The following is a 19,362-nucleotide window of genomic DNA, read 5'->3' on the forward strand; positions in this document are numbered from 1 at the left end:
TATTACCAAGCAATAGCGATCATTATCGCTATTGCTTGGTTAGCGTGAAAAAATTATCGCCGAGCTGCGGCGATTTTTATCGCAGATAAACCTTGGTATTACCAAGGTTTATCGCAAATGCGATAAAAATCAGCCGCAATGCATTAATATTGCTGAAAAGTCAGCGATATTCATGCATTAGCGAGCTAATGCTCTTAGCCATGTTATCCACCTCCCATTGGATAACATGGTGAAGAACTGCTCAGGGCAGGTGTTAGCTTTTGGAGATATTCGCGCTTAGCGCGAATATCTCCAAAAGTTGGTAATAGGAGATAGCGATTTTAGCGACAGTTTCCAGTCGCTAACATCTAGGCACGCCCACTTTGCATGTCATTAGTGATAAATATCACTGACATGCAAAGTGGGGCCCAAGATGGTCGCTATCTCATACTAGCTGTCGCTAACTGGTGTTAGCGACAGCTAGGTAATAGGGAGATAATTTTATCTCCGCTTTCTTGGCTTTTAAAGCCAAAAAAGCGGAGATAAACCCCCTTGATAATATGCCCCAGTGTCTTTAACACGTCAATGACAAACTTACTTCTAACTTTACAATGAGGACACACTCAAGAGAATCTGAAACTATAAACCGTCCACTGCTTGAGAACTAACATCTGACATCTAGACAGATTGATTCAAAGGCATGTGAATCTATGACTGATCCAGTTCTGGAGAACTAACATCTGACATCTAGACAGATTGATTCACAGGCATGTGAATCTATGAGTGATCCATTCCTGGGGAACTGACATGGGGCGGCGCTAGGCTCATGGCGGCCCTGGGCAGGGAGCGTAGGTAGGGGGCCCCGGAAGAGGGGGTCCGGGCGGGACGGAGCACGGAAGGCCAGGGAAGAGGGGGGGTCAGAGGGTTCGGAAGTGGAACAGAGCTGGAGGCCGCCAAATCCCTGCCAGGGGCCGCCACGCAAATATGTATCCACCCTCAGAGGATTAGTATATTAAGGATATATATTGGCATGGTGGCCACTGGGGTTTGGTGGCCTTGTGCAGGTGCACAGCTTGCACAAGCCTAAGGCTGCCCCTGAACTGACATCCCACATCAAGGCTGCCACTTGATGCCGGAAAGTTCATTATTGGTCTAGTCCAAGACATCACTTTCCGGCACTATTACTTAAGCGACTTTCACCATGAAAACATTGACACAGAAAGTAAACGTATACTAAAACCCATACTGGGGAAAAGATCCACGTGCTTAAATTTATGCGCGCGTATCGCTCGGAATGTGTTTCTCTTGGCAGCAGGTAGGCAATTGTCGTGGCGGGCTCGTTTATTTAAGGCAGAAGTTGGCGATCTCTAGCATAGCACGAGAGCATTATGTCATATTTGGCAAACAATTCTGCAATCGTATATGAAGGGTTGTTAAAACCTAGGCTTGGGTGCCTTGCATACGAGGAAGGAGACCATGTGGGAGATGATAGTGATCAGGGAAGTAAACATACTTTGTGTGGAAGATATTTTAATACTGGCTGAGAAGGGGGGAGAGCAATTCCAACTGTGGGAGCATTTTACTACATAAGATAAAGTACACAACATGGTTTAATTATTCTTCGTTAAAAAACTTTAAACATAGGCAAGGTTTTCTGTAGCATAGGAAAAATATGAGTCTTTTTTACAGTTCTCTTTATTGAACAGCCTAACAAATTGGCAGATGTATGACATTACAATGCATGCCTTTACAACGCATAGTGTTGAGGGGTGCTGGATAGTGAATAGTTTAATTTACTATTCCAACGCCAGTACCCGTGGATAGTAGGGAAGGTGTTGGATAGTAAATTAAATCTATTCCCTATTCTAGAGCGCCCCCCCAGCGCAATGCGTTGTAATGGTTTGCGTTGTAAAAGTTGCGATGTAAAGGCACTGCTTGGTAAAAGTTGCGTTGTAAAGGATGGTTCCCAAATTGGCAAGTGGGTCAAAAAACACAAGGTGCCTGCCTGGCACTTCAGGTGTGCCTACATCAGGGGTCTTCAAACTGGGGAGCAGGCCCCCCATGGGGGGGGGGGGCTAAGGTGATCCCAGAGGGGCGCCTAAAGAAGCATTATGCTGAGAATAGTGGTTTCTTTTAAGCTGTAAAAAATGAAGGCAGTAAGCCACTTTGTAATGGGCCATCACTAACATATTTTGTCATTTGTTTCCTAGCTGTGAGTATGTGTCAAAAGGGGAGAGACTCCAAATATTCTTCAAAACCCCCACCCCCATTTCTAATAATCACACTGTGGATACACCTTCGTAAGGCCTGCCTGCCCAGAATATTATGTTTGGCAATCATGTATTTGATTGCATTTTTAAAACGGTAACAAAACTTAACTGCACTGTTTAAACAAGTCCAGACATTTAAACTTTGCTAATTTAATAGTATGATTGTGAAATATTCTGAAGGGGGCCCAGATGATTGTTTTTTCCACTGGGGGTCACAGCATCAAAAGTTTGAAGACCACTGCCTAGATTGTCCCGCTGCTTGGATGATGCACAGAGGCCACAGAGATCCCCACCAGGCAGGCGAGGGGGATTTAAGTACACAGGACTGTCCCTGCCTGCGACCGGCGAGCTGCAGGCTCAAACTCACCCTGTTAGTGTGTTTTCTTGGGCCAACAAGAGAATCTTCAAGGGGAAAGGGTGTGAGACAGGGTTGAGAGATGTGCAGAAAATATTTACCTAAACATAATGGCCTTAATTACATGTTACTGAGACCAGGAGCTCTCAGTTTGGAATGCTGGTATTGTAGTCACTATATCTTTGTTAATTAACTCATGTCCTGGCTGTGAACTTGACACTTTTATATGCAAACTCTGTTCTTCTACATCACCTTGAAGCACTATATCCGAAGTGCTTCATGTCATGGTATGTTATGTTATTTAAATTTATAAAGCGCATTACTACCCTGAAGCATCTAAGCACTAGAACAGAATTGATGCAAGTATCAGGAGGGGGTAAAAGATGTACTAAGTCCTGCATACAACCTGTAAGTCAGTACATTAGGCTCCCTCAGTGCACCTCTACTCTGAACCACTGATCTCTGAGCTGGGGTGAAGTGTGTATTTTCAAGGCGGGTTTGGACAAGTTCAGCAGGATAACACTGTTACAGGCCCAAGATCCCACTAATGCATAGTTCAATATTTACATTTTCAGCACATTTACATTGCAGTCTGCATGCCAGGGCACGGTAACAGAGCAAACACATTAAGAGGCAGAGCTGGCCAAAAAGAATCACAAAGAGGCGATTCGATATAGGCCCAGTGCTATCCTACCCGGAAGAGATAGCAGGCCGGGGCCTGAGTGCTTGCACGTGCAGCACTTGTGGGCACCCGCATCCTGTTAGGGCAGAGAGCTTCTTGTGGCAGGAGTGCCAGATACAGAAACAAAGTCTTGGTGGGGTGAGGTCCTTCAACCGCAAGCTTTCTGAACATTTCTAAATCTACTCCAAAGCTACCAGCCCTAACTCGACCTCAAGTTACCCTTCCTGCCCAGCCATGATTACTGTTTGGTTGCCACTGCTTGTTTTTTTAAATATGGTACTGCTTGTTTTTTTTAATCTGGTTATAGCTGACATGCTTTTACCAGAAGTTCTAGGACTCAGCAACAGGCACTGAATACCATTCATTTTTCTGAAAGCCCTGCCCACTTATGTCACAGTCTCAAGTCCTTGAGTGACGCCACCACTGATCTAGTCTCTTTCGAACATTGTGTTTCTTCCCTCCATGTGTGTCAGGCTTTATTCTTTACCCTGCTTCCTCCTTTAATTCACTCCAGTCTATAGGTACAACTCTGTGTGGCTCTCTAGTTAACACTTAGCACTAGCAGTGCCACTCTTACTGATAGAGGACAGGTACTTACATAAAGAAATCCCCATGCACCCTAGATCACTGGCGTAAAGAAAGACATACCCATGAGGGGGACATTGTCTGGTAAAAAACAACATTAAGGGCATAAGTGTGATGATCCTTAATGGGAACTTTGAGACTAGGGGCGAGAAGACACCCTATGCATTAAAAATCATGCAAAGATTTGGGGCTTTTTAAAGTGGATTAAAAAGGAAAACAGATTTGAGTGCCCCCTACACAGCAAGGACTCCTTTCTTGCCAAGCGTTCCCAACTTTCTGATAACCTGCAACGAATGCAAGACTAACAACAAGCACGGGCAAAGGCAATAGGCCAGGCTTGGACTTTGAGGCCTGTCTAAAACTTTTACAAAAAGCCTGCTCCTGTGTAATAATAAAAAAAAAACAATAACAATAACTTTCTGTATAAAAGGCACCTATGAAAAAAAAAAGCTGATTTAGCGTACTTTCGCCATGTAATATTGTCCCTCGTGCATTGCAAATAAATCCATATGAGGTGGAATTAGACACTAAAGCGCTAATAAACCCGGTCTATGTATATTATAAAGTATTAGTAACAATAGGCTGCAGTTTGCCGCGCTATTATGCCAGACCTAAAAATAAACTTCCCTATTGACCCCTGCACTATCGAGTAGGGAATGGCTCAGGCTTATGACTCTCCAGGTGCAACAATGACAAGTGGAGCTGGTCTATTATTAAGCAAGGGAGGTCACAAAGGGTCATCTGTAAAGCGCTCTCTTTGTTTTGAAGGCTGTAACTCTTACCGACAGCTGAATGCACCTCACTAATTATTATGTTGGTGCTTTTCTTGGCCCCATATTCAATCCACACTTTGTAACATGCACTTAGAATGAAACAGAAGTTAACGTGCCCTGTTTTGTCACTTTTTGTTATACAATGGGAATAAATGAATCAAGGAAAAAAGAATATTTTTACCTTTCCTACTCTCAACAATCTTCTATTTAACTCTTATATTTATATTGTCTTTAGTTATTAAACAAAGGTTCTGTTTCATGTTAGAACAGCCTGAGGAAGGACCTAACTGGTGTATAAAGGTTGAAACTATAGATATGGCTAGCTAGTTCTCCATACAAAAACATTTTGAGTTGGTTGTTTCTCAAAAACAAATTAATAGAATGTGGACTTCCACGACATGGTAGCTCAGCTGACATCTCAACATACCAAAAGTTATCCTGCCGTGTTGGCAGAGTTTATCCTGGTGAAGCTTGCTATTACAGCACGGAATTGTAAATTTGGTGGCAGTACATCATGGGCTGGTTGAAGCAGGACCTGCCACCCCTGTGGGTTGGCAGCCACCACCGTAGTGTAACTGATGCCCTGAGTGTTTTTGGATGTTTACGTAGTGGGATAGAAACTGGTTCGGACACTGCGTTGGTAGCGTGGAGCCACCCAGTCAGAGGGAAAACATTGATCATGGGGGTAGTTTTGAAACCAGGGATGGAATTTGTGACGTATTGTTGATTACTTTGTATGTATTAAGATTGGCATACATAACTTAATGTTAATGTTATTTAATTTAATTTGTAGTGAACCCCTGACGAAGGGCTATGGAAAGCCTGAAATGCATTGGGAATAACATCTACTGAGGATAATTGATGTATAGAGCTTGCTTCAGAAAAAGATCTGGATTGCCATATCTGCTGCATAAGAAGTAAAATATATACTGTGCCTCTTGTGTGACATGACAAAATGAAATGAGTAAACATGACATTTTGGAATATAAGGAATAAAACTGATTTGAACGTGGAAAAAGTTGTGGGATCGTTTATGATTCAGGGATTCAGCTGTGCGTCCGGTCCAGGAGTGTTACTTGACTCCGGCTTTTGATGTTTTTTGATGTTGACATTCCATGGCAATTGCAATTCCATGCACATCGCGTTCAAAGATCTTCGGAAATCCTGGGCCCAGGCTTCAAGTGAGCCATTTTTGGCCAGGAAAGATCAACCCCCATCCTAGCTTCATGCTGCAGATCTCTTCGTTGCTTAGGACATAGCTTGCTTGTTGTTGATAGCGTGTGGAGGTCGTCGTCACACTGTACCTGCAGAAAGCGATTGCAGAGTTTAGCACCGTATGGAGGAGTGCCTCCAACTCTGGCTGAAAAAACTTTATTGATATGTTAATAAGGCCCATCACTACTGAGTCTTGACTTTTGCCCTTCTCCAGCACCCTTATGGAGATATAGTTTGGGATACCTCCTTGGAAGGTACATAGTCTCACATAATACTCTTTCTAATTTATGCTTAGTAATACTATGTGTTAGTAGAACAAGTTCTTCGAAGCAGCCTCATGGTGTTAAAGCACTTTAATAATTTTTTTTATACAAAATGAATAGTTAAAACTAATTATAAAATGTTTGCTCTTGTTTTCTAGGGAATTTTAGGGTCCACAAAAAAAAAGAAATTGCTCCCTACAGCTAGTATATTCAGTTCTGTGGGCCTCCTTAAACTCGTCCTTTCGAGAGATTGAGTAGTCCCGGCTTGGGAGACATCCACATCACTAAAATGACGACCACTGCCCACCTGCATAATGTGGTGCATAATGTGGCACCTGTAATGCGGTAGAGCAGTGCAGCTGACGTCAACAGCAGGGACGGTGGCTGCGTGACACGGGTGAGCTCATCTGTGCCAGTCCAAGCAATGACTGAGCTCTAGGTTCAGTCTCGCTCCCGGCCGAGCCTGAGGCCCTTTTCCACGCCACCATTCTCGCGCATCAAGTGTAACAGGGTGAACTTGTTTATTGGAATGAACCTTTGTCTCTGGTAAGTGGTGGAAACTTTCCTTCTGACTTATTTATGATCTTTTCATAACTGTTCAACACCCCAAGGGCAGAGTTTGCAACTCCTCCCAGTCACTTCCGTATTTATGTACCAGTTGAACGATCACGGATAACTTTTTTTCTAGCCGAGGGCTGAAAACCCATTGCTAATGCACTGACTCAAGCGCCATATTCCTTGGGGGGCAGTACTCACCTTGTCCGATGGCTTTATCAAGCACACCTCTAGCCAGAAATTCCCTTCAGGAGAAGTGGGATGGTGACATATGGCGCTCATTGAATGATTCAGAATGGCTCCGGATTCTATCATAGCCTTATAAAGTGTCTTTTAATTCACATTTTAAGTATATCCAGTTCAACATCCTTAATAGGACTGTTGCATTTTGACTCCAATGATATTCTTGCTCTCTCTGTGGAACCTTGCTATGATGTTGTTAAAAGTTAGGCTGCAAACGTCAACATTATCGGCGCCATCTTGCTCTTTTTCGAGCCCATTCGTGCGCGTAAGCGGCAGCCATTTTAAGCATCATGGCCTCCCTGCCCTCGCTGATAGCCAGCGCGTCTCTCTCTCTCTCTCTCCTAACCTCGCAGGCATCCCTCGCACGCTGACAACCCCCTCCCGCTCTCACATGCCTTGGGTCATAAACCCCTCTTCAGTGCAGCTCTGCCTCGGAATCCCATCCTGTTCCCAGCGCGACACCTCCCTTCATCCCTTTCATGGTCCCAAGTCCTTTGATACAAACCCCCTTTTCCTGTGTGCCCGTTTGTCTCCCTTGTTCCCAGGCCGCCACCTGGCCCTGCGGATACTGTTTATCACACCACCGTACAGTAGTAAGCTTTCCCCTATCAAAGGACCCTCGAGTCGATCGAACACCCTTCACCCCATGAGATCCGATCAACTCCACACATTCCGTGAATCGGCGGAATGTCCAGCTGCGCGATAATCATCACCTGTTGTGACCGGGGTGGGGATTTCAACTGTAAACGTGTGGGAACGGGCTTGAAGCAGGGATTCCTAGGATGCTTTTCCGTACATCAAAGTATTGACAAATATGTGTTTCATGTAATAAAGCAATAAACCTGTGTATAAGAGGCCAGGCCTCAGAGATGCGGTTAGAGCACCTCGTGACGATACTTGCTGTCCGAATTGATGTGTTCTCCTCCGGAGAGAATAAACCCTCGTTTCCTGCCTTTCAGTCTCCAGCGCCTGCTTCTTCATTGATTAATATTCTGTGGGTAATAGAGGCGACACCGCCGGGCAACACAAAAGGGTCTTTGGTCACTGGTTGTCTAGCCACCCTTTACAATTGGCGTCCCAAACGTGGGGCCCATCAGCGACTCGTGGATCCAGTGGGAGAGGTCCTGACGACAGAGTGAACGACTGCAACGATCGGGAGGTACCCTGTCCGATAGACCCTCGTCTGACAGCCGATCATCCGAACTTCACTGGTTCCGAACAGACCTCTCTCGAGTGATCTACGGTCCTGACTGGGAACCATCAGGAGTGCCGTGAGTATTACGAAGAAAAGAGGACGATCGGGCGCTGGATTCGGAAGACAAGAAACTGTCCATGCGGTCCGGGTAAGGTCGTGTAGACACGACGAATTAAGAAATTGTTTGATTGATTGAAAAAAATACTAGTATTACTCTTTGTTAATTTATTTGGAGATTCGCTGTCTGCAAACGGAGAAACAACAGGCTCTCCCTTTACAAACAGTGAAGGATAGGTAACGCATCCGTCGTGCCTATCTTTCTCCCCCACTGATCAATTGCCCCTCCCCATTGATTAACTGTTACGGATCGTTTTTCTGGAGATTCTCTGTCTACAAACAGGAAAGAATAGGTTCCCTCTTTGCAGATAGTGAAAGGGTAGGTAACGCAGACCTTTGCGGGCCTACTTATTCTCCCCATTGACCATTTTATTGACCATTTTATTGACCATTTTATTGACCAAACATTAACTGCCCGATATTGATTCATGAGGTATTCACTGCCTGCAAACAACGTAGAATAGAAATATTCTGTCTAGTCTTTGCACGCAGTGATAAGATAGGTAGTGCTGACTATTATCCCCATTGTGATCCGTCATGCCTGTTTTCTCCCCACTGATTGGTAGCCTGTTTAGCCCGGACCGCTTATTAGAGATGAACCATCCGGCTCCACTGGAAGGCACCCCTAATAAGGACATGTTCATGAAGCATGGATTGATCGCTATAGCCTATAGCAAGCTGTGGCATAAATACACGAAAAAGGATCGAGAAAGTCAGTGGCCACTGATAGGATCCTTCGATGATGATAAAATAAACGCACTAGAAACAGCCCTTGGTAAAAACAAGACGACGCCCACTATGCTTGATAGTTTCGGCATGTGGCGCAAAGAAACTGAACAATGTAAAAAGAGAACTGAGAGTAGGTTGGGAAAGGAGCTGCGGAAAGCAGCCCACCTAGCGGCTCAGAAACTAGAAGAAGAGATAAAAGAAAGAGAGGAAGCCAAACTGAAACTAGAAATAGAAACGTCAAGCCAGTGTCCGGTTAGAACATCCTCCACGCTCTACCCTGAATTACCCTCGAAACAACGAGCCAACGATGATCTGCTGCTAGGTCCTCCGATCATCTACATGCCCCCTCCATATGCCCCTTCCCAACCCTTAGCACAGCACCCACCACCCCCAGGTACAAGCGAGAGTAGCGCCACAGCTTCGGCCCCCATGGCCTCTGTGCCGGCCGGACCCCTTGCATTAGATACTACGCAAACGACAACGTTAGGCGACCCCGAGGCCCGAAGGGTTGGTTCTGCAAGAACAAGCAGACTAAGCAAAGATGAGCGAGCAGGGGTTGATAAGATAGCAAGGACACTGGTAGAAAGGAGGGAAGATGAAGAGTACATCACGGATGTGTTTAACTCGTATACAGGGAGTCACAGACGGCACTTTACTGTACAACTGTGTTACCATGTCTTGAACGCATACGAGGACCGATATCGAGACAAAGGTCCCCAGAGCCTAACGACTCTGTACCGGAAGGTCGATATCGGGGATGAGGGTGAGTGTGATGTGGCGGACCTCCTTACGCGTACGCTTGAGGTTTTCCGCCACCTCACTGAACGAAAACCGGCAACTGAACCTACGACATCCGTAGTGACCGAACCACAAACTGAACAATCTAACACCAGGATGCCGATACGAGAGGCTGCCCCTTACTGGGTCCCTCCACGAGGTGAAGGGACTCACGATGACGCAAACCACAAAGATGCAAAAGGAAGGGTAGTGTACAATTGGGTCTACCAACCATAGGACCGGCAAGAGATTCTGACATTCCGGAAATCTCTGCCTGACTTACGTAAAAACCCCACTGCCTTCTATACTGAGTTGGGTACAGCCCTAGGATCAACAATTATGACCCTGGCTGACATCGACTTGTTTTTCGGATTATGCCTACCAGCTGATGTGTGGAAGCAAATCCGGAAAGTCGACCACCTTGAGCTGTTTGGACATAACTGGTCACAACTCGATGGCATAGATAAACAACGAGAACCCGGACAAAAGCCTTTGAAAGCCATTTTAGACCTCCCGGATAAAATCGTACAGAAATTAAAAACCCTGATCCCAGAAAAGAAAGTGGACTGGTCGATAGTAACGGCCTGTCGCCAGAAACCTCAGGAGGATGTATCGGACTACTTCTCCCGGTTTGAAACGGTGTTCTCCGATTACAGCGGCCAGGACTTGACCACTGCAACCGGACACCATCTTTTTGTCCAGAATTACGTTAAGGGTCTGTCACCAGAGGTCTCTCAGAAACTACAGGCCAGCGAGAGTAGTTGGGCAGCCTCCAAACCTACGGCTATCCTCCAGATGGCCCAATATTATGAACATCAGAAAAATGAAAACGATAGAGCAACAGAGAGAAAGAAGAAGGACTTAAAAGAGAGGGTGATGATTGCTCAACTGCAAGGGGTGACTATAGGACGAGACCAGTACCGGGGAAACTATCAGACGAACGTCCCTAAAACTGCACCTCCCAGGGACCGCACTTCGACTCCCCACATTGGACGTACAGACATTAGAGAGGACCAGTGTGCTTTCTGTAAAGGAACAGGCCATTGGAAATCTCAGTGCCCAGTTCTTTTGGAAATCATCAGAAATAAAGACCCTAGGGACATAGCAAGTGGGCCGAGAAATAGGGGACAGCAGCGAGGGCCCCCAAATGACACGACTAACGATAGATCAGGCAGGCCAAATACATTTGACTCACCCAGACAGAACCAATGCCAACAATCTGACTACGATGACGTTCACGACTTTGCATAGGACTGCCTAGGGCAAGGGAGGGATCCAGTCGAGCTCTATGTTGACCAGCAAGGCCCTTACGTTACTGCTAAGGTCCTGGGTACAAAGTCTCCATTCCTGGTAGACACTGGCGCAACACGTAGCGCGTTATCTAAATGATTGATCCCAAGGGCACCCTTGTCTGGCTCACTAATAACGTCGACAGGTTTCGATGGAACGCCCTCCACTAACCCTTTGTCCGCCCGATCCTCTTTGACTTCGAAAACAACACCACTGACACCACGTTTTTGCTTTCCTCCAATAGCCCTGACGCAATTATGGGACTTGACTTATTGAAACACTTCCGAGCGACAATTAGATGTTCTCAAGACGGAGTTCGAGTTTTTCTTTACGACAACCCCGTTCTGCTTAGGCATTGCCCTCCCAGACACATGTTTTCCATCACCGACGCTGACACATCCCTGCTTGACACTCTGCCTCCGTATCTGTGGGCCAAAACGGATTCGGACGTAGGGCGCATGATGATTGACCCAGTGCACATTACTGTCCGACCAGATGCAACACTCCCAAAACTTCCACAATATCGGATATCGCCCGAGGGCGAGAAGGCATTGGTAAAGATTATTCAGTCACTGATAGACGCCGGAGTGGTAGAGGAAGTGGTTAGCAACGTTTGCAACAGCCCAATCTTGCCCATCATCAAAAAGCAGGGAGAGGGAGATGAGAAAGCATACCGCTTTATCATTGACCTTCGAGAGATCAACAAAGTGGTGGTACCCCAGTACCCCGTGGTCTCAGACATCACCACCATCCTGACTTTGATTCCCTCTACTGCCACCACCTTCACTGTCATTGACCTTAAAAACACATTCTTTTCCATCCCCATCCACCCAGACAGCCGATATCTCTTCGGCTTCACCCTCAAAGCCCGCTCATATAGGTTCTGCCGAGCACCCCAGGGCTACACAGAAAGCCCTAGCATCTACAGCCAGGCCCTCAAGAGACAACTGGATCAAGTCCAGTTACCCGATGGAGTGGTGTTAGTGCAATATGTCGATGACATCCTTTTGGCAGCCGACACCACTCCATTAGCTGTCACAGCCACCATTCAACTCCTGCACTTCCTTGCAGAAAATGGCCACAAGGTCTCCAAGAAGAAGTTGCAATTCTGCCAACCCCAGGTCACTTACCTAGGCCACCTTCTGTCCAAAGACGGAAGGAAACTCACTCCCGACCGGATCCAAACCATTCTCGAAACTCCTATCCCTAAGACTCAGAAACAGGTTCGCTCCCTACTAGGCCTCACCTCCTTCTGCCGACAGTGGTTACCCAACTTTAGCCTCAAAGTAAAACCACTGCTTTCACTGCTAGCTAAAGACGTCCCTTTCCCACTCCCTTGGACCCCTGAGTGTCAGACCTCCTTCACGCAAGTACGAGACGCCCTTTGTTCGGCCCCTGTGTTAGGTACCCCCGATTACACGAAGCCCTTCTCCCTTTACACTCACGAAAGGGAGGGGTGCGCTTTATCTGTCCTGACCCAGTCCATCGGCCCAAAGCAACGACCGTGCGCTTACTTCTCTGCCACTCTTGACCCTGTAGCCAGAGCCTTGCCTGCCTGCCTCCGAGCTGTAGCTGCTGCTGCAATCTCTATCCGACAGAGTGAGGGGATCGTGCTCTCGAATTCCCTCACGGTACTGGTACCCCATGCAGTTGACACCCTCCTGAACCAAACCAAGACGCAACACCTGACGAGTGCACGACTGACTGGATACGAACTGACTTTGCTCGCACCCCATATCACCCTGAAAAGATGCACCACACTGAACCCGGCAACTCTGTTACCCTTACCAGAGGACGATCCCAATGTGCACCCTGTGCATGACTGCGTGACCCTTACGGACGAACAGACTAGAAGTAGGGTTGACCTCAGAGACACGGCTTTTCCTGACCCTGACGGAGAGCTGTGGGTGGACGGTTCCTGCATAAAACTCCCTGATGGCACCACTTCAGCTGCCTATGCAGTCACCACGGCTCGAACTGTAGTCGAAACAGCCCGCATCACGCAACGATCTGCCCAGGCAGCGGAACTGATTGCCCTAACACGAGCCTGCATTCTAGCAGCAGGAACCACAACGAACATTTACACCGACAGCCAGTATGCCTTCAGGGTGGTTCACCATTTTGGGCTCCTTTGGAGGGAGAGGGGATTCTTGACCTCACACGGCACCCCCATTTTGCACGGGGACCTAGTCTCCGCCTTGATCGAAGCCGTCCTTCTCCCCAAAAAGCTTGCAGTCATCAAATGCCAGGCACACAAGAAGGTGACGGACATTATAGGACAGGGAAATGCACTAGCTGACATCACTGCCCGAACGACAGCTTAAAGTAGGACGACAACACATATGTACGTGACCAGGTCACAAGCAGAAAAATGGACTGATGCTAGGGACACTATTAGAGACATTCAAATGGCTAGCACACAACACGAACTCACTGAATGGACACGGGTGGGATTAAAAGATGACGAAGGCTGCTGGCGGACAAAAGACACAAACAAATGGTTGCTACCTGACTCGTACCTGATTCCCATACTGACTATGGCACACTCCCCTGCCCACATAGGATCAGCCCCCATGATTGAACTTGTCTCCAGGGTTTGGCACAACGATAAAATCACAGACTCCGCTAAACGTCTGGTCCAGCAATGCTTGATATGCCTGCAACACAACCCCGGAAAAGGAACTGTAGTACCCCGGGGAGGGTTTGGGGTCCCAAATCACCCGTTTGAAGTCCTGCAGATGGACTATATCCAAGTAGACAGATGTCAAGGCCTGAAATATGTACTTGTTGTGGTATGCGCATTTAGCAAATGGGTGGAAGCATACCCAACCTGTGACAACACTGCTATGGCCACAGCAAAAGTTCTGTTAAAGGAGTTTTTCCCCCGTTACGGCCTTTGTCGAATTTTGTGGAGCGACAATGGCCCCCACTTCGTAGCCAAAGTTATCCAACTCATTTTGAAGGGGTTGGGTGTAAAACAAAAGTTCCACGCAGTCTTCCACCCCCAATCTGCTGGACTAGTTGAACGACATAATGCCACACTGAAACTAAAATTGGCCAAAATAGTGGCTACCACAGGACTGAAATGGCCAGACGCACTCCCACTGGCATTGCTCTCAATGCGTTCCACCCCTACCAAACACCACTTGACACCATACGAGGTTGTATTCGGCCGACCTATGAATGTCTGGTCTGCACCGAAACCAACTTCCATTCATGACGTCCCGGACGTCCTAATGTCTGATTACTTATGCCAGTTGACTAAAACACTGTCTGTTATCCATCAACAGGTGCTGCATGCCATCCCTGACACTTCCAGGGGTCCCGGACACACCATCCAACCTGGGGAGTTCGTTCTGATCCGGAACTTCCAGCGTGCCAAGAGTCTGGAACCCAGGTGGACGGGCCCCTGGCAAGTCCTCATCACCACCCGAACAGCACTTCGAGTGGAGGGAAAACGCAACTGGGTGCATGCGCACCACTGTAAGAAGATCTCCTCGACCCTGGCCACGACAGAAAACATCGACAACCAAGAAGAGCTCCTGAACAAGGACCGACCGTCACTGACCTGCTATCCTGATACCGAAGCACTTGAACTTTCAAAATTCTCTGATCCCACTGTACCATCCAGAGAAGGGTATTTCCTGCGCCGAAGGGAGGGAGCTCCGGCTAAGTAGACCACGGACTAAGTTGAATCTCAGAACGGTGACCTAAACACAACCACGGGTTACCGGGAGAGAAGCTAAACGAAGTCTGTGGTTCTGCCCACCACCGAGCACCTTGAAGATGATGGAAGCGCCAGATAAGAAGATGATGGAAGCGCCAAATAAGAAGATGATGGAAGCAACAGGAAATACCCACTACAGAAACCCAAGAGCAGACAGACTCCACAGCTCAAAGACAATTGCACTCTTCATCACAATCCTTTTCTGCTTTCTCCTCATGACCACACTCTGGATTGTGGAAGAAAATGCACCTGCTCACGAAACATTCCTGACCACTGCTCAGCCTACCACCATGAAGGAACATTATCTGATTTCGCTCTCTCCTCAACTCAGAGAGAGGCGAAAGGAGTTCTGGAATAACTCTTTCGTACAGCTACTTCACCAGCACAACCTCGCCACCAATGCCACTAACTGTTGGATCTGTGGGTTGCTACCCCACGCCACTGGACACTCGATACCATTCATCCCTTCACCTTTCTCAGTTCACGGCTCCTGCCTTGCTTGGCTGATCCTTCTGCAGGAAAGCTCTAAGGACAATGCCACCTCCAGCAAAAACTGTAACGCATTACTACCACGGGGTCTGGCGAAACAAAACAAAAACGCACTTCTGCCCGCAGACCTCCAACGACTCAATCCACATGGACATTCCTGCTAAAGAGCGAATTGAAATGCAGGTGTTCAACAATCCAACCAGACCCACCTTCTCCTACCTGCGGAAACGAACGGCTGCCACCCTGACTGTGGCTCTATCAGTCATCAATGTCACAGGCCACATGTGCATAGAAGGACTTGGGACACAGCTGGTAGGCCGCAGCGCTTGCCGTTTCACCAGAACTTTGGACTCCACCAATCCGCCTTCCTTTGTATCCTCTCCGAATATGTATTTCGTTTGTGGCACGAAGGCTTACACCTGGCTCCCCAAGGGCTGGGGAGGCACTTGTTTCATCTCCTTCATCCTTCCTCCGACTTATGTGGCCCCAGCGAATCATCATAGACAAAAACGAGCCAAGGACATTGAACAAGCCGACTCGACAGGAGCACAGTTCCTCGATGCAATGAAGGGACTCGTTCCACTCTGGGGCCCGATGGCAAACAGCTGTGCCATCCGACATCTGACCCAGGCAGTTGAGACAACAATGAACATCACAGCTGGGAACCTTGCTAATAACACCGCCGAGCTTCAAGCGGTCCTCTTGGTGGCCCTCCAGAACCGCCTTGTCCTAGATGTGGTTCTTGCGGACCGTGGTGGAGCATGCCGCATCATTGGGTCTAGCTGCTGTACATACATACCGGACAACTCACCCTCAGTGTACAAAGACATCGAACATCTTCACAGACTCTCTTCAGAAGTCCACCAGGAACAAGAAGAATGGGCGCTTGGTGGTTGGTTCTGGAACACCGTTAAGAACTGGGGCTGGAGACTGTTCACCATTATCCTGATTCCTGTAGTTGTAATATGCGGTCTATGCTTAGGAATTCAATGTCTGCCACCTCTGTGTTCATTATGTGCAAATTGTATTTGCCCTAAGACTGTGGATTTTGGAAACGAACGCATGAGAGCATTATTTGATACCGAGGTTAGGAATTTGATGAAAATTGACATTGAGTAGGCAAGTTGGCTAGATATGTTGAAAAGGGAGGACTGTTAAAAGTTAGGCTGCAAACGTCAACATTATCGGCGCAATCTTGCTCTTTTTCGAGCCCATTCGTGCGCGTAAGCGGCAGCCATTTTAAGCACCATGGCCTCCCTGCCCTCGCTGATAGCCAGCGCGTCTCTCTCTCTCTCTCTCTCTCCTAACCTCGCAGGCATCCCTCGCACGCTGACAACCCCCTCCCGCTCTCACATGCCTTGGGTCATAAACCACTCTTCAGTGCAGCTCTGCCTCGGAATCCCATCCTGTTCCCAGCGCGACACCTCCCTTCATCCCTTTCATGGTCCCAAGTCCTTTGATACAAACCCCCTTTTCCTGTGTGCCCGTTTGTCTCCCTTGTTCCCAGGCCGCCACCTGGCCCTGCGGATACTGTTTATCACACCCCCGTACAGTAGGAAGCTTCCCCCTATCAAAGGACCCTCGAGTCGATCGAACACCCTTCACCCCATGAGATCCGATCAACTCCACACATTCCGTGAATCGGCGGAATGTCCAGCTGCGCGATAATCATCACCTGTTGTGACCGGGGTGGGGATTTCAACTGTAAACGTGTGGGAACGGGCTTGAAGCGGGGATTCCTAGGATGCTTTTCCGTACATCAAAGTATTGACAAATATGTGTTTCATGTAATAAAGCAAAAACCTGTGTATAAGAGGCCAGGCCTCAGAGATGCGGTTAGAGCACCTCGTGACGATACTTGCTGTCCGAATTGATGTGTTCTCCTCCGGAGAGAATAAACCCTCGTTTTCTGCCTTTCAGTCTCCAGCGCCTGCTTCTTCATTGATTAATATTCTGTGGGTAATAGAGGCGACACCGCCGGGCAACACAAAAGGGTCTTTGGTCACTGGTTGTCTAGCCACCCCTTTACAATGTCATCCTACAGAATGTTAGGAGTCAAATCTTCAGAGTTGACTGGGCTGAGCAGCATGCTGGCTGCTCCTGGTGGGGTCTTGTTCTAATCTTCTTATCTATTGTACCATCTTGAATAAAGCAACATGAAACTCATCACTTGTACCTGACTCAATCACTACAAGTTTTTGGCGACGATCCTCAAGCGAACTTGCGTCTGTCACCTCTTCAAGAATCTCAAGCAACTTTAAAAATACAGAACCTACTGCAACTCAAGATAAGTTAAGCCAACTGGCAGCCTGACCCCACCAGTCACCTCTCATCGGTCACCCACAGCAGTCTGCCAGTTGTTCCTGTGCGTATGGGGCAGTGCTACTTCAAGAGCTACCCTTACAGTTTTGGGTGTCTACTCCCCATCATCTCTACGCGTCTCTGCTGTGCCTTCTGTGAGGGTAAGCCTGCCATTCTACAACGTCTGTCTTCAGTGCCACACGTTGTTGTCTACACTGTCTGGTGAAGAAGTGTGCTGTTTTATGTGTGCGCCAGCCAAGCTGCTTTCTTGTATAATCTCCGCTTAAGGGTATCTGTCTGCGGCTTCAGATTTCCAGCGAAGGGCGACTGTGTCGTAAGAACTGCCCACAGCAGGTTAGCAGGCAGGAGGAGCCAGTAAAATAAAGTTGTTTCAAGCTCAGCAGGATGAGAAAAAAAAACACTGACCGGATCTCGTCCTAATACCCCAGTTCTTGGTTTCTATGTCCCGTTAAAACTCTCAGGTGAAGGAGACAGCAGCAAATGGCATGTCTGTTTAAATGTTAATACGTGACCACTAGAATAGCACGATGTACCGAGTGCATTCTCTAATACGTGTAATGTTTTTCTCTTTTCTTTGTCTCCTATGTGACTTTTGTAGACTGTGGTGGAGATTCTACACCTGCTTTTCAGGTGAAATTTTTCCCTTTTATCTTCACTTATTTAAATGCAAGCAGTAGCACCATCTAGGTCCTGACGAATGCATAGGAAAATCTTCCGTTGGTATGCAGAAACATGTTGACCACTTGCCGGTAGATATTTTGTCAAATCTACTTCTTACTTGCTTTTAACCTTGGGGTCTGAGAGAAACTAATAAATCACTTTTCTACTCAGCTTCACCCAATTGTATTCACTTTTCACTTCACACCCTCTGCACTGCTTCTCCTCAGGTGTACAACTATTTGTTCCAACACCATATTTGATACCATCACATACACAATTGACATCGGTCTCCTCACTCACATAGTCCTCACACCTGTTAGAGTGTGATTGATCTTGTGTACTAACTCCTGGGTAAGGAGAACCCATATGATGTGATAATGGTGGTACAGAACGGCAACTGATGGGAAAAATTCCTACCCATGTTGCATGTCGTATATATGAGTAGTTGAATGTCTCTTCACATCTGAGTGCACACACAGTCTAACTTACAGAGTCACTTGTTGAAAGGTCTTGAGTAAAAACACTAAATGGCGACTCCTGGATGCACTACATAATTCCCCTGGCTGTCGTCTGACAGTATGCATCTCCATAGGGAGGAGAGAGCGGACTCACACAAACACCCCCTTGCCCAGGACTGGTCCTCCCAAGTTGAAGCATTCAGGGAAGGCATCAACAATGATACACATTTGATCCAGTGCCAATCAGGGATCAATAATCAAAGATAACACAAATACAGGCCCATACACATTTACCCAATCCCATGCAAAAACCCTGAATGCTCTGTGATTCAAGTTTGTCAAAAATCAGTTTGTTCTTTATACAGACTCGTATCTAACACTCTAAATAAATAACTGAGCTTCCATATCAACTCCTTTTCTCTGATCGATGGACCTACAGTTGAGAAGTTGATGGTAATAATAAGTATTATCTATCTATTTATATTACTAAATAATCACACACTCAGTGTAAGGGTAACAATGTTTATCACCAAATAATGTGAAAAAGGCTCAACATGTACAGGTTCACAAAGCATTAATCATAGAGCTAGAGAAAACATTATCAATGCAAACAGTGGCAAACTCATATCAAAATGAATAAATGCAAATGGAGAAGTGGATAGGCGCAGAGAAAGTAGT

Source organism: Lissotriton vulgaris (assembly GCF_964263255.1).
Source record: "Lissotriton vulgaris chromosome 9 unlocalized genomic scaffold, aLisVul1.2 SUPER_9_unloc_1, whole genome shotgun sequence".
In the NCBI taxonomy this organism is placed as follows: domain Eukaryota; kingdom Metazoa; phylum Chordata; class Amphibia; order Caudata; family Salamandridae; genus Lissotriton; species Lissotriton vulgaris.